Raw genomic sequence first — 10922 nt, forward strand, 5'->3', positions numbered from 1 at the left:
TCTTCTTTTGACCAGTTTTACTATTCGGCGACATATATATATTTTAATTATTATATAAATATACATTAGGATAACCTAGACAATACCTAACCCCTGGCCCCGTGCGTGGAACATGCGGGAAAGGGACCAGGTTGTTGATGGCCGCCTTCAGGGGGCATATTTAATCTTACCTGTAACGCAGGCCCAGGGCCCCCCTCGTAGCTCACCCGACCTGCCTAATGCGAGAGAGGGGTAGAAGCCCTTTGAAATATCCCTTAGTTTAACAGGGGCTGTATGCTCTATTTGGGAAAGATAAATCCACACAAATTTTCTATCTTAAAAAATTTCATGGAATATTCATGTCCCTTCAACAAATTGTAGTAAACAGTTTTAGAAAATATAAAAAACTTTTTTAAGACTTATCATCTAAAAAAACATTCACACGTAAGCATTTTTAAAATTAAATTTAAACCTGTATTCCCCAATTTCAACAGAATATTCCCTGTGCAAAAAAAGTATTTTTTTTTAAATTGCAAAAGAATTGCTGAACTGACAATTAAACTGTTAAATAATTTAAACAAACTTTTTATCAACTTTTTCCCCTACAAACCCCTAGAGATGGTGCTCCCCCAAAATTATGAAAATTATTTTCTTCCTTGAACACATATTAATGAAGTTGATTTTTGTGATGTATTTAAAGAGGAGGGTAAGAAAAAGTAAATTTTGTTTAAAAAAAAAATAAAGAGACGGGGAAAAGGGGCCCCGATGTGGAAAGTGACGAAATCATTAAGGGAAGGGGATGGTAAATAAAGGTTAGATGCTAATATAATGGGAAAGGGGTAATAAAATTGGGTGAGGATAATATAATGGGTTAAAATGCTAATATAATCGGTGGGGTGGTAGTCGTATCTGTTAAAAAACTTTAAAAAAACTAAATCAGAATTTACGTGTAGTTGAGGGGGTGGGGAAACAGGGAAAGGTTTGGGAAACTGGTCGGGTGGGTTTTAAAGGGCACAAATATCTCTAAAAAACAGAGAAAACTCTCATTAGGGCCCAAAAATAATCTCCATTTTTTTTTTTCCTTCATTCTTTTAGCACCCGAGATATTAAAATTACGCCCCCTGCTCGGGGAAAGGGGTTCGGGTGTCGTCGATGATCTGATTTGTTGATTGTAGTGATAACCGTGTGGTCCGTCAGTGGCTGCTGGATGAGCAATTTCCCGGTTGTGGTTGCCTGTTAACTCTGCCGGAAACCCCCGTCCCCCCGCAGGTTGAAGATGACCCAGTGGCCCCTTGGGTGGGCGAGGACTGGATGGTGATGAGTGTCTCCGTTCCCTTCCCCCAGCCCTTTGGGCCCCCAAATTTTTCGTTAAAGTTGGGATCTCCCACCTGGGGGACAGTGGCACCCACCACTTATCTCCTCGGGATTTTAAATTTGGCATCCCCCAACCACCCAAAAATCCTAAAGAAAAGAAAATATACAAAATTTTTGGCGAAACCAACAGAAATACACCATTCAAAAATGTCTAGCAAAATTAAACCCTTGAAGATTTCGGTTCATTATTAGTATTACTATTATATTTAACGGGAAAATTCTAAACCCCCAAAGGGGGGCATGTTTCCCGGGCCTAATAAGTCATTGGGTTTTTAAACCCACTGAAGTAGAAAGAAATTAAAATTTTTCTTTTTTAAAACTTTTCCAACATGTAATCCCCCATTTGAAGGACTCTGATTAAATAAAATTTTCTTGCAGTAACTAAATTTATTCGGATTATCTTAGTTATAGGAAAAATTAAAAAAAACCACTGTTGCTACAGTAGTTAGGAAGGTAAGGGAAACGGGATCTATACTTGTAAGAGAATAACTATCAGGAAAAATAGAAAAAGATTTTTTTTTTTGAGCATAGCACCCTTTGGGCTTCATTACAGGTCACTGTTTTGCTTTTATGAATATCTCACCTGAGAGACAGTAGCAAGTCCGTCCCCTCATGGTTTTCACCCCCGACAGTGGGGGGTTTTTCCTGGTTTCCCCCTCTCCCACCTGGTTACCTCACCTGAGAACGTGGGGGAGAGTCTGGACTTCTCTCCACTGTAGGGAAACCCCTCTGCAAAGGGCGGTGGTCCCTGATGGTCTTGACGGTGAGATCGAGGGCCCGTGCCCGTCCTGGTGGGGCCGCCCCCTGAAAGGGGTTCCCACAGATCATCGTTCAGCGTTCCCATACTTGCTGCATACAAAATAAAATCAACAACACAAGCACTAAACAACTTTTCATCTTTGTTTTAAAAAAAATGCGAAATGCGTTTAAAATTTAAACACCAACAGAAATTTTTACACCGCAAGACCCTAAACTGTCATCCTGTATATAAAGGGAAAAATAAACAAAGATGATTGTCATTGATTGAAAAAACACAAGTCATAAAGGTAGGTTAACCCCCTTCCACAGTTTTCGTCAAAAATGACTCATCTGGGATAACTGATGCTCCTGTGGAGTTTTAATAAATAATGATTAAAATTTTAAGTATTATGTATATTGTTATAACGGGAAATATTTTGATTTTCATTTTCAATTTTCCCAAATTTTTACATGTAACATTGTCCAAATTTAATATTCCAAAAGGTGGTTAACATTGCATGTCCAAAAGGGGGACCCCGAGTGCCAGTCAGTGGGCACTCACAGGTAGTCGTGGGCACCCTCAGAGTGCCAGTCAGTGGCACATCACAGGCCAGTCAGGGGGCCCCCTCAGGTAAAAATCATGGGCCCCTAAGGGTCCAAGTGGGCACCTAAAGTGCCGTCATGGGCTCAAGGGTGCCGGTCAGTGGGCACCCCGGTGCCGTCAGTGGGCACCTCACGGTGCCGTCGGGGGCATCAGGGTGGTCGGGGGGCACATCCCCGGTGCCGTTTTTCCCTCCCCTTTCATGTGGGAAAATTTGCATTTTCCAGTCGTGACTCCAGACCGTCGTACACCCCCGGATCCATATGGGCACCTCCGTCCAGTAGGGGGGCAAAAGTGCCGTGTGGGCCCCTAAGAGTGCATATAAAATAACCTCTTCTTTTTTTATTTTTTATTAACACATCGGCTCCCCCAAACAATGGCCCGAAAAAATTTAATCATTCCTTCATCACTTTTAGGGCGTTACCTTCAGTTATAAAACAAAAATTCACCCCCCCTTCAGGTGGGTTCTTTCCATCTCAGGATTTAAGTCCTGCTTGCCGTTTCCTGAATCCTTCATGAATGTTAACCTTTCCCCCCAACAGCGTCAAGTCCCAAAGCCATTTGTCTCCATTCTTTTCCCATCTAATATGCTCCAATTTGCTGAGTCCCAAACCCTCCAAAAACCTCCCGTTTCCACCCCCCTTCTCTCACTACAGATTTTAAAAATTTCGAAGTCATTCTGTTTTGTTTCCCTTCTCTCTACATGTCGAACCACCTCAATAACCCTTCCGCCTCTGGATAATGTTTTGGGAATCTCACCCTCCAAATTTCCAAGCTACAATTCTCCATTTATTCACCCCACCCTAGACGCTCTCCCCTCCAGCCTTCTCCTCCTTCGTTAACTATCTCTCATAATTCCCCTCTTTGCCCATGGACGAAGTTCTGTTTCTCCCAAACTCCTAAATTTCACCCTCCCCCTTTTCCCCTTTATCAATTCTTGATTCCCCCCATCTTTCAAAGAACCATCTTGAAATTTCCCCTCAAATATCTGGGCATTCCCCCCCCTCCTTCAATTTGATTCAATCTTTCATTACCTATTTTTTCCCCCATCCCCTTTCTCTTTTTATCTTACTTTTAATTTTTTTTTTCTACCCCACCAAACTCATCCCCAACATCTGCAACTTCTCCTCAATCTCCCAAAGCACAAAGTATAAAAAAAAAACTGTAAACTCCACTTTGTGTTAGTTTTTATCTTTTAACCCCAAACCAAACCTGTCCTCAAAAATTTAAACTCTCCAACCCCTTTATCCTTTAGGAGTACTGAGGTTTTTCAGTCATGTTAAGTGGGTTTGGGTTTACATATTAGGGCCTGTCATAAACATTTATTGATCTCATTAAAAATAAACAATATTTTTAACACAAAATTCTTAATGCATAAGGGACTTTTGGCTGGGGAAAAAAACAGCATCGCTCAAGTATTTTGCTGACCGTTGTTGGCTACAGTAAAATAAACATTATCCATCAGTATTAATGTATGACCTCGGGTTTAGACTTGCTTTTTAATAAAAATTATATAAGTAAGGTACTTACATGCAAAAAACCCCAATGGTAACCCCTCAAGGTATACCGAAGGTCTGATGTTTTATTTCATTTTTAAGGACATCGTTGGACGTTTCTGGGGACATGTTTTCCCAGTTCTGCATCCTTCCCATTGCCTTTCCCCTTAAAGTAAATTGGTGTTTTTCTGTAAGCATAATCCGTCTGCCCTTTGCGTCGGTTAAATTCAATGGTACTCTTAATTTTTTTCTAAAACTTATTCTTCTGTATTCCCCCATTAAGGCTTGGTCGTCTGGATGCACTTTTGAAACACCTGTTTTCCTTGAGCTCTCTCTGAATTGCGTCTTTCCCTTTGTTTATAATGCTTAATCCTGAACTCCCGGGCCTTTTTAAGTTCTCTGTTCGGACAAACGGGAATTTTTCCCTGAGTCTTCCTAACCACTTCGAACGTTTTATTTCTGCACAAAAATTGAAAGCGGAGGGAAGGGGTAAGTGGAAACTAGGTTTAAATGGGGCTCGTCCCAAAGGTTGGGCCCCAAGCTTGATCTTTTACCAAATCCCTGTTTGCAGTGCTGAAGATGTGATGAATGGTTTAAAAAAACAAGTTGAAGAATTGGGGAAAATTTTCAAACATGGGGAACTTTGTTTTAAATCACTACAAACAGCCAATATCCCCCAAACCTCAGGACTCAAGTCCGGCTAACCCCTTTCCCCATCCCTTCCCAAAAAATTCCCCCCCTTCCCTCAACAACAACAGCGTCATCTTTTAACTGGGTGACATTACTGAAAGATTTTCTTTCTCAATGTTTTTTCCTGTGATGAGTTTTTTCAAGTAAGGTTAAAATTTTGATTGATGTAAAGGTGGCATGGTTTTGACCTAGTGTGATGGTCTCAACCTAATAACTAGTTCGGGGTTTTTATAATATCTTTTCTCATTCTTTGTCCTTACTTAATCAAGAATTCTTTCTCCCAATTTTTTTTCTAAAGACTTTTACATTTTTATGACTTAATTTGGCATCATGAATCTTTTTTGATGGAAAAAAAAATTTAAAAAAACGAATCACTGAGCCGTGAGGCCCCGGGGAATAAAATTTCCCCATGGTCAAACCAATGCTGGACAAAAAAAAAAGCCTTCTTAAAAAGTCGGTCCACCATTGGCGTGACAATTTTCCAACCACTGATGGGTCGTGGGCCCTTGAACCCCTTGGGCTGGTTGATGGTCAATTCATCAGGGTCATACAGCATTTCTGTTTCTCTGAAAGATCACACCAAAATTGGAACTATTAGATTATAAGTAAAATGATAATAGAAAAGATATGAAGCTGAAAATATAAAAATGTTTGAATAGAATATGAATAAACTGCAGTAAGTCTATTGACCCGGGCAATTCTTATGGTTTCTTCAGTGACCTCATGTTTTTTTCATTAACAACTCTCCTCCCAAAACCATTTTCTTTGTTTTTTAAATCAAATTTATCTGTCTTTTGATATTTTCATGTTTATAAAACAGTATTTCATTTTTTATTTTTTTCTTTTGTACCAGTCATTTTTTTAACAAGTCACCCTCTCCCACCGGGGCAGGGTAAAAAAAAAAAAAATCCCAAAAAGAAAATCTTTCATTTCAACACTTTCACCTCACTCCCCACATAATCACTGTTTTGCAGAGTGCTCAGAACACAACAGTTTAGAAGCTTTAAATAAAAAGAAAAAAAAATATCCCCCAAACTCCCAATATCCCAACCCCCCCTTTTAAAAGTGGGGGCATTTCTTCCCATTTCCAGTACTCAAGCCCGCTTGAAAAAAACCCGGGTTTTCCCTAACCCCTTTATAAATATTACCCTTCCCCCAACAGATCGTCAGGCCCCAAAATACCATTGTCCCCATTCACCCCTTTGGAAACCTCTGGCCTGCGGGAAGTCAAGCCCCCCCCCAAAAAACCCCCCTTACCCAACCTTTAGGACGACCCACCGCCTTCCTTCCCCCTGTTTATACGCTCTCCATGTCATTCTCTTTGATCCATTCTCTCTAAATGACCAAACCACCTCAAAACTCCCCTTAGCCCCTGACTAATACTTTTTTTAACTCCACACCTTCTAATTTCCACACTCCAATTTTCTACATAATATTTAAACCCCAATTTTCCCCTTTGACAGGACATCCACTGCCTCCCAAACCCCTCCTCCTGCTGATTCCCAATAATTCTTTTATTCGAAATGTAGATTCAGTGTTTTTCCATATAGGAATGACATGATAATTTACAGTAAATTCTTTTTTATCTTATCTGTATTTCGTTGCTCTACAATACAGATGCCCCGGGCTACTACTTGATCAAATGTGACTTTACTACACTATAAAATAGTTATAACTGGGGAACCCTTTAATCAATGAAAACCATAAACCAATCGAATATAAAACCCCGTAGGATTAGTGTTCAACTTTTTTGGGGGAAAATCCCGATAACCACAGACATCATTTGGGAAAAAAGTCACTAAAATACAGCACTTGCCTCACTCTACCTTGCAAGGGTTTATTGATGCTGGCAAGGGTTTTGATCTAGGTAATTGCTGTCCTCCCAACCTTATCTTTTCCCCCCAGGCGTTATGATCCCCCCACGGGTTTAGTGATTTTAAAGAATATCAAAACTCAAATCCTAATGTCAGATCCATTCTTCAAGTATATAAAAAACAAGACAATGTAAGTACCACCCCAGTAATTACGAGTATGAATATTGAAAGCGACTTTATCATATTATCTTTTAAAACCCTAATTTTTCCTATTAACCAGAAAAATTTTAGTGAACAATCAGCGGGATAGTTTTTCAAAATATGTATGGAATGGGTAAATCCACCAACGGGGGAAAAGTACAGTACACTATTGTCTTGATTCCAATTTTGTTTTTTCTAAAAACAAAAAAATAGATAATACATAATATTAAAAATGATTTGTTTTGTGACTCCATCAGAGAACCCTGATGTTTTAAACTAGATTACAAGACCTCAGTTCCAGGGCTTCCCCGCAGTTCACCAACAAAAATTTGGGGTGCTTACCTGTGGTTATGAGGCCCCCCCTTTTCATGGCTCCTGCAGAGTCAGGGATGGCGACATGTCCTGCGGGGCAGGTAAAATTGGTTGAATAAACCCCAAATGGGTAGAATGGCGGGGACTCTCGGGGATCTGGGCCCGTTCAGGGCCTCCTCCAGCATACGGGAAAACCCACTCATATGCATTAAAAAAATCAGTCACACTTTCACTAATTTAATTCTGGCACTGTGGTTTTACTTCTTGAAAAAAATTGTTTTTCATTATCTCCCAATCAAATTTTAAATTTGTCATTTTTTTAAATTTTAATCGTTTTTTCAATGTATTTTTCAGTCACTATGGAAACGAAAATTTTGTCATGCATAACACCATTCAGTTGGAGCCACTCTCCATATCACTTAATTTCCCCCATAACGATGCAGTGGGTTCCTGATCCCCTAATGGATCAGGTACCACTATCATTTTAAAAAAAATTTTTTTTTATTTTTTTTTAAAACAATTAGACATCATATAATAAAAACACATATAATCTCAACAACATGAGATTTTTTAACCTATCCACCTACTCTCCCATGATTGCAGAACCGGGGGGACAATAAAAAAACATTCCCCCTCCTAAAGATCCCTAGTTGTACCCTCAATAAAACCGGTACAAACAACGTTTTTTAAAAAAAAACTTCCCCTCCCAATTAGATCCCCCCCCTATCTGTATGGACGCCATCCCACGTAACAATGATTAAAATTGACCTTATAAGGAATTAGTGTCTCAACATAAAAAAAATTTTTTAGTTTGAGTTACTCTTTTTCCCCCAATTTTTACTTACACCTTGGGATGAAACGTTTTTTTTATTATCTTTTTCACTACCACTAATGTACTTGATTTTTTTTGATTACTGTATATTTTTAAAATTTAAAAATTTAAAATTGAAACATATTGATAAAAAAATAGTAAATTAAGTTTGCTGAACATTGATACTGATGACAGAAAAATTTTAAAGCAACCTTTTTGTTAAAATAACAGTAACTAAAAGTTTAGTGTTGTAAATCATACAACAATTCAAAATATAAAAACTATAATCCCCCTGAATAAAATGTGTTTGATAAAGTGGGATTCATGTGGAGTCTGATATAACAAAAGGCGAGAAGGTAAGTAGACATGGGGACAGTGATCTTGTTTCCCACAACCATCCCCCCCTGACCCCTGCAATACCCATACTAGTTATAACATTAAAAATGAAAAAAAAATTTTTGCTTTGCCTTATCAAATTTGTATTTACTACTGAAAAAAAAATATTTAAAAAAAATATACCTACAAAAAAAAAACTATACTTGGTCCCTACCCCCAATCATCGTGAACTACTGAATTTTGACATACACAACCCGTAACCAATGATTTTGGGTTGACATACAGAAACCCAGTGGACAATATGGTTGACAAGCAAAACCCCGTAACCAATGACTGGTTGTTGACATGCAGCCCCCGATGAACAATGACGGGTTTGGGACAACAACCACGTAAAAAAACTGGTTGTTGACATAGCAAAAACCCCGTGAAAATAGTTGGTTTGCCCGAACAACCAGTGAAAAATGGGGGTTGCCCGCAACAACCATGTGCCCAAGCTAGGGGTTTTTGCACCGGAAAAGTGTTGTTTAGGGGATTTAAAAATGGTGGTCTGTTCGCCTCCTGGCCGTTCCTCAAAGGTAGCCTTCGGCCCCGGCTCGTAAAAAAGCAGGAAGGCTCGACGCCGTCCTCCCTGGAACGTGCCCTCCCAAAACCTGTTGAAAAAAAAACAGAAAAGGCATTTTTTATTTCTTAACTCATTTGATTGTATAGTCCCTGATTAAATAATTTTTAAAATTTTTTTTTGAACCTTATCCCAGTAAATATTTTAAATTATTTAAAATTTTTAAAAAAATTTATCACCTCAAATAACACCAGTTCATGGAGGGGACCCATATAAAATATTAAAACTACCTTAAAAACAGTTTTTAAATTCGTAAAGATTACTCAATATATTAAAGTACTCCTTGTACAAACTGATTTTTTTTGTATTAATAATAAAAAATATTCGAACATGAAACAAAATATTACCTCCGAAAAATGAACTTCGACTATGCTTGTCATCCCGGTGTCTGTGAAAAATTCTCAACATGAAAAACTTCTAACATTTTGGGACAAATTATCTTATTTGGGGGTTTCCCCCCCTCCACCTTTAAAAAAAAATAAAAAAAAAAAATTTGTTTTGTCTGTAGCTTTTTTACTCTGCCCCGTAAATAACCCGTACAGATTCTTTACCCTGTAGTTCCTGTAGGAAAAGGGGAAATTTACCCTTGCATGTTTTTTATAATTCCCAAAAAAATCCCGAGGGGCAGGGATACGTTTCAAAAAAACCCCCCCCCCTTTGGTTGCGCTAGGGAAAATACAAAAAATTACGGAAAGAAAACCAAGTTTTCCCCGAAATTTCATTTCCCCCTCTTTGAGAGGGCCCTTTAAATTTGATTTGTTAAGGTTTGTCGGAACAGGAGTATTTCCCTGCGGGGGTTTTTCATGTGATGACCCCCAACTCCCAGACTTTCCCCTGGCTTACCCGTCCCCTCTTTAAAATTTTGGTTATGATAAGAGCTGCCCAATTTGCATAAAGGAGTGCTTCAATTTTTTTTTCACCATGGCCTTCCCCCCAGACAGGAAGGCACTGTTTATTCTTATCCAATCTTGCCAAGAGCGCGGGCTCAATTCAAAATTATAAATTTATTTTACGTATCAAAAATTATAACAGTAATAATTTCCCCTTTTTGTTTTTTTAGTCATCTGATATCCAAGACAAAGAAAGTACAAAATAAATTATAAAATGAACAATATACAGAAAAAGCAAATATAAAACGTTTGAATTGATCCATCTGTCTTGCCACAAAACAGTTCTATGACTTTCTCTAAATTAATACATCCCCTTGGAAATATCCCTTAAAACCTCATTTTAAAATTCCCGCTGCGTTTTGTGGTGGACCAAAACCTCTAAAGGGTTTCGTTGGGCCAGTAACTCCATAGGAGGACTGTTGGCCCTGCGCCGGCCCCCTCCAGGTGGGCCACGTAGAACTCTCTCTGACTGTATTTCCTTGATCACAAATCTGCCCCCTCCCGGTCGTCTTTTCAATTAACTGTGGTAAGGGGGTATAAGATCTTTTGGGTGAAGAAGGGGGATGTCAGTGTGGGGGTGCGTGAGGGTTGGGTACAATGAAAATGGATAAAACAACTGGAATGATGGGGTCATGACAGAAATGTTAAAAACAGGGGACATGTTTTGGGTGGATGGTACTTTTGTTCATAAATGTATGAAAGAGGGGAAAGTATGTGGGGGTTTCGAAAGCGTGTATAATTCCATATAAAGGAAAGGGGACAGAAGAGATTTAAAAATTTTAAGGGGAAAAAATTTTTAAAAATTCCCGGTAAAATTATGGTAGGGGTTTTTATTGAAAAACTTAGAGGTAAGACAGGCAAGTTGCAGATGAAAAGAGACTTTAGAATGGGGAGGGGATTGATAAGTGTTTAAAACCAACAAAGTGAACAATACTGAGATAAAGGGGAGGATGTTTTCATTGCATTTATGGATTTAGAAAAGGGGATATGATAGGGTGGATAGGGGAACAATGTGGGGAATTGCAAGTGTATAAAATAGTCTAAATGCCCGGGTTTTTTTT

The sequence above is a fragment of the Cherax quadricarinatus genome, chromosome 78 (genome assembly GCF_038502225.1).
Source record: "Cherax quadricarinatus isolate ZL_2023a chromosome 78, ASM3850222v1, whole genome shotgun sequence".
NCBI lineage: Eukaryota > Metazoa > Arthropoda > Malacostraca > Decapoda > Parastacidae > Cherax > Cherax quadricarinatus.